Below are 6,166 nucleotides of genomic sequence, written 5' to 3' on the forward strand. Positions count from 1 at the left end.
AGGGCAGACATGAAGACATGAGGCCGCCACTCCATTACTAAGACCTTCTCCAGCCACAGGTCTGGGGAGCAGATCTTTCAAGTCTACACATCTAGTGATTTCTGGAAGGTCCTGTCTTTTATCACCTGCTCACATACTGTGTACTTTATTTTTTATTTTATTATTATTATTATTGAGATGGAGTTTCATTTTTGTTGCCCAGGCTGGAGTGCAATGGCATGGTCTTGGCTCACTGCAACCTCCACCTCCTGGGTTCAAGTGATTCTCCTGCCTCCACCTCCCAAGTAGCTGGGATTACAGGAGTCCGCCACCATACCTGGCTAATTTCTTTGTATTTTTAGTAGAGACAAGGTTTCACGATGTTGGCCAGGCTGGTCTCGAACTCCTGACCTCAGGTGATCCACCCACCTCAGCCTCCCAAAGTGCTTAGATTACAGGCATGAGCCATCACGCCCACCCCTGTGTACTTTACATGTTTATCCAGATTTCTGTCTCCTCCACTAGAATATGAGCTTGCCATGGACTGGGATTTCTCTCTCTCTTTTTTTCTTTTTGGAGACGGAGTCTCACTCTGTTGCCCAGGCTGGAGTGCAGTGGCGCAATCTCTGCTTACTGCAACCTCCACCTCCTGGGTTCAAGCAATTCTCTGCCTCAGCCTCCTGAGTAGCTAGGATTACAGGCGCCTGCCACCACACTCAGTTGATTTTTGTATTTTTAGTAGAGATGGGGTTTCACCATCTTGGCCAGGCTTGTCTTGAACTCCTGACCTCAGGTGATCCACCCGCTTGGCCTCCCAAAGTGCTGGGATTACAGGTGTGAGCCACCGCGCCCGGCCGGGCCGGGAGTTCTATATGTCTTGTTCACTGCTATGTACTCACTCATAGGTACGTATCCAGTTCCTAGAACAGTGGTTGGCACATCATAGGTGCCCAGTAAACGTTTGTTGAACGAATGAATGAACGAATGAATGAATGAATGAATGAATGAATGAATGAATGAATATGTTTTGTGTGTATTTTCTCACTGGATTTTCAGCACCAGCAGTGAGACAGTAGGGCAAGCATTACTAATGCCCTCCGCCATCTCCTAGGCTCTGCTGAACTCAGGCATAGTTATGTGACTTACTTTGGCCAATAAAATGTAAGTAGAAGTGTTGGATGTAGAACACTTTAAATGCTCCTTGTAGAAGTATTTCAAAACTAGTGCAACCACTGCACTCCAGCCCAGTGGGCACAGCAAGACCTTGTGTTTGTGGCAGGCACAGGGGAAGGCAGTGGAGAATGCTCCATGCTCTGTTTTCTCCTGCCCGGGCCACACTAGGAGCTAAGCAAACCTGGAGGTGCCACATGAAGGAAGAGGGCTGAGCCCTGGCATTGAGGACTTCTGCCCTCGATAGTCACCCAGACCCACAGCTAACTTTGTATGAGCAAGAAATTTTTTTCTTGGCCTGGTGCGGTGGCTCACACCTGTAATTCCAGCACTTTGGGAGGCCAAGGTGGGCAGATCACTAGGTCAGGAAATGGAGACCAGCCTGGCCAATATGGTGAAACCCCATCTCTACTAAAATTACAAAAATTAGCTGGGTGTGGTGGTACATGCCTGTAAGCCCAGCTACTCAGGAGGCTGTGGCACGAGAATCACTTGAACCCGGGAGGCAGAGGTAGCAGTGAGCCAAGATTGCACCACTGGACTCCAGCCTGGTGACAGAGCAAGACTCCATGTCAAAAAAAAAAAAAAAGTGAAACAGGGTCTCACTTCATTACCCAGGCTAGAGTGCAGTGATACAATTATAGCTCACTGCAACCTCAAACTCCTGGGCTCCAGGGATCCTCCTGCCTCAGCCTCCAGAGTAGCTGGGACTACAGGTGTGCACCACCACACCTGAATAATTTTTTTATTTTTTGTAAGGACCAGATCTCACTATGTTGCCCAGGTTGGTCTTGAACTGGCCTCAAGTGATCCTCTCACCTCAGTGCCCCAAAAGTGCTGGGATTACAGACCTGAGTGACCACGCCCAGCCAGTGATTGCTTTATGGCCATGGCTTGCCAAGGCCTCTCACAACCCTCTGAGAAAGAAATTAACATGAGAGGAAGTGGATGTTCAGAGAGAGTCACTTGCCGGAGGCCACACAGTAGATGGCAGAGCATGGTTGATGCCAAGTTGTTACGCGATGACTAATCCGGGTACCTGTCCGACCTCTGCCTTCCCTCCAGCAGGTCAGCACCGCTCTGTTCCCTCTCCTCTCACCAGGTTTCCTTGCGGCCAGGCTCTTGTACGGGCTGTGACCCTGCAGGATCTCCTCTCCTATTGTTTTTCTTTGGAGTCAATCCCCTGATAAAAATGATTTGCTTGGGCCGGGCGCGGTGGGTGTAATCCCAGCACTTTGGGAGGCCAAGGTGGGTGGATCACTTGAGGTCAGGAGTTCGAGACCAGCCTGGCCAACATGGCAAAACCCCATCTCTACTAAAAATACAGAAAAAAATAACCAGGTATAGTGGCAGGCACCTCTAATTCCAGCTACTCTGCAGGCTGAGGGAAGAGAATCGCTTGAACCCAGGAGGTGGAGGTTGCGGTGAGCCGAACAAAAAAAATAGAAAAAAACAAAACAAAAAAGAAATTATTTGCACGACCTAACTAGTCAAGCCTCGAATCTCCTGCTAGGCTCATCTGTGTACTTCCTTGTCAAATCCAGTTGTAGCAAAGAACCCTGCTAAGTCAGTTTAGCAAGAACCCTCTCCCATCTTTGACATCTGATCAGGTTCCTCATCCTCCACCAGCCCCCAAGTGATGTCTGATAACCTGGGCGTGTCTTCAGCAAGAATCCTGTTAGGTTGGTTGAGCCAGAATCCCCCCTTACCCCTGACGTTTCCTCTTAGTAACTTTCCATCCACTGCGCCCCACTGTGATCCTGGGCTGTGAATTCCCACTTCCCCATGCAGTATTTGGAGTTGAGCCCAACCTGTCTTCCTCACTGCAAGCCCCTGCCACTATGGCCCCTCTCTCTATCGTAATGGTTCTGAATAAAGCCTTCCCTTCCTGTGCCTTATTTTATTTTATTTATTTATTTAATTTTATTTAATTTAAAGTTTTGAGATGGAGTCTCTTTCTGTTGCCTAGGCTAGAGTGCAGTGGCATGATCTTGACTCACTGCAAACTCTGCCTCTCGGGTTCAAAAGATTCTCATGCCTCAGCCTCCCCAGTGGCTAGGATTACAGGCGTGGGCTACCACGCCCAGCTAATTTTTGTGTTTTTAGTAGAGGTGGGGTTTCACTGTTTTGGCCAGGCTGGTCTCGAACTCCTGACCTTAAGTGATCTGCCTGCCTCAGCCACCCAAAGTGCTGGGATTACAAGTGGGAGCTACCGTGCCCAGCTCTTCCTGTGCTTTAACAACTGTTGTTGAATAATTTTTTTTCCTTTTTTTTTTTTTTTTTGAGACAGGGCCATGCTCTGTCACCCAGCCAGACTGGATTGCAGTGGCACAATCTCGGTTCACTGCAACCTAAGCCTCCCGGGTTCAAGTGATTCTTCTGCCTCAGCCTCCCGAGTAGCTGGGATTACAGGTGCCTGCCACCACACCTGGCTAATTTTTGTATTTTTAGTAGAGATAGGGTTTCACTGTGTTGGCCAGGCTGGTCTGGAACTCCTGACCTCGTGATCTGCCTGCCTCAGCCACCGGGGTTCACGCCATTCTTCTGCCTCAGCCTCCCAAGTAGCTGGGACTACAGGTGCCCACCACCATGCCTGGCTAATTTTTTTGTGTTTTTAGTAGAGACGGGGTTTCACCATGTTAGCCAGGCTGGTCTTGATCTCTTGACCTTGTGATCCACCCACCTCGGCCTCCCAAAGCGCTGGAATTACAGGCGTGAGCCACCACTCCTGGCCTAGGAATTTTCATTAATATGCTAGTCCATGATAACCTGTATAAAAGGAACCTCTTGGGCATTACTTTCTGGGTTTTTGGTTTGTTTGTTTTCAGAAACAGGGTCTTGCTCTGTCATCCAGGCTGGAGTGTCGTGGTGTGATCATATATCATATCTCACTGCAGCCTTAAATTTCTGGGCTCAAGCTATCTTCCAACCTCAACCTCCTGAGTAGCTAGGACTGCAGGTGTGTGCCACCATGCCCAGCTAATTAAAAAACTTTTTTTTGTACAGATGAGGTCTCATTATGTTACCTAGACTGGTCTCCTATTCCTGGGCTCAAGAAATCCTCCCCTCTTAGCCTCCCAAAGCAGTGAGATAACATGTGTACCACTGTGCTTGGCCTGAATTTTTAATTTTAAAATATATTTTGTGAGCTGTGCTTAGTAATGCACACCTGTAGTCCTAGTTACTTAAGAGGCTGAGGCAGGAGGATCACTTGAACCTAGGAGTTTGAGACCAGCCTGGGCAACACAGAAAAACTCCATCTTTACACATAATCAAAAAGTTAGTCAGTACTCAGGAGGCTGAGGCATGAGAATCGCTTGAGCCTGGGAAGTTGAGGCTGCAGTGAGCTGTGATTGCGCCACTGCACTCCAGTCTGGCTGGGTGACAGAGCATGACCATGTCTCAAAAAAAAAAAAAAACGGGAAAAAAATTATTCAACAACAGTTGAATAATTTTTGTCAATTGCTATCACCTGCAGCCCAGGTGACAGTGCGAGACTCCGTATCAAAAAAAAAAAAAAAAAAAAAGGCTGGGTGCAGTGGCTCACGCCTGTAATCCCAGCACTTTGGGAGGCCGAGGCGGGCGGATCACGAGGTCAGGAGATCGAGATCATTCTGGCTAACATAGTGAAACCCCGTCTCTACTAAAAATACAAAAAAATTTGCCGGGTGTGGTGGGGGGTGCCTGTAGTCCCAGCTATGCGAGAGGATGAGGCAGAAGAATCGCGTGAACCCAGGAGGCAGAGCTTGCAGTGAGTTGAGATTGCGCCACTGCACTCCAGACTGGGTGACAAAGCGAGACTCCGTCTCCAAAATATAATAATAATAATAATTTAAAATAAATAAATAAAGATGCTGAGGTTTATTTTTATTTTTATTTTTATTTTTTTTTGAGACAGAGTCTTGCTCTGTCACCCAGGCTGGAATGCAATGGCGTGATCTCGGCTCACTGCAACCTCTGCCTCAGCCTCCTGAGGATTTAGATAATATTTAATGCAGCAGTAGATAATTGGAATACAGGTGCATTAGGTGTCTATTACTGCTAGTACATCAACACCAAAATTTAACAGTTTAGGCCAGGTGCAGTGGCTCACACCTGTAATCCCAGCATGTTGGGAAACTGAGGTGGGAAGATTGCTTAATGCTGCTCTGATGGCACCTGTGAATGACCACTGCACTACAGGCTGGGCAACAGAACAGACCATTTCTAAAACAAAAAAATCCCCAAACAAGGAGAGGCACAGCAACCAATTAGAAAGGGCCCAGTCAACCTAAGCAGGCATGATAGAGATGTCTCCTCTGCTTGAACAAGAAAAGTAATCTGATATGAAAGTAATCCGATATGAACCAATCTGCTTTTTTTATTTTTCTGTTTCCTTGTTCCTGACGAAGCTACTTTACAAAAACCAACCATTCTGCCATGCCCAGTGCAGCTAGGTGGCATGATGCCCAGTTCATGAATCAATAATAAATGCCAATCATATCTCTAAACTAAATTTGTTGAAAAAAAAATTTTTTTTGGAGACAGAGTCTTACTCTGTCACCCAGGCTGGAGTGCAATGGCAGGATCTGGGCTTACTTACTGCAAACTCTGCCTCCCGGGTTCAAGCAATTCTTCTGCCTCAGCCTCCCAAGTAGCTGGGATTACAGGCGCCCACCATCACACTCATGTTATTTTTGTATTTTTAGTAGAGACGGGGTTTCACCATGTTAGCCAGCTGGTCTCCAACTCCTGACCTCAGGTGATCTGCCTGCCTTGGCCTCCCAAAGCGCTGGCTGAAAAAAAAATTTTTAAATACATGCAATTTTTTTTAAATGAATAAATATTTAAAATCCTAAATTTCTTTTTCTTTTTTCTTCGACATGGAATCTCCCTCTGTCACCCAGGCTGGAGTGCAGTGACACGATCTCAGCTTACTGCAACCTCCACCTCCAAGGTTCAAGTGATTCTTTTTTTTTTTTTTTTTAATTTTTTTGTTTTTTTTTTTTTTTTTTTTTTTTTTTATATTTAAATTTTT

The sequence above is a fragment of the Rhinopithecus bieti genome, unplaced genomic scaffold (assembly GCF_001698545.2).
Source record: "Rhinopithecus bieti isolate Rb0 unplaced genomic scaffold, ASM169854v2 scaffold_32059, whole genome shotgun sequence".
NCBI classification, from domain to species: Eukaryota; Metazoa; Chordata; class Mammalia; order Primates; family Cercopithecidae; genus Rhinopithecus; species Rhinopithecus bieti.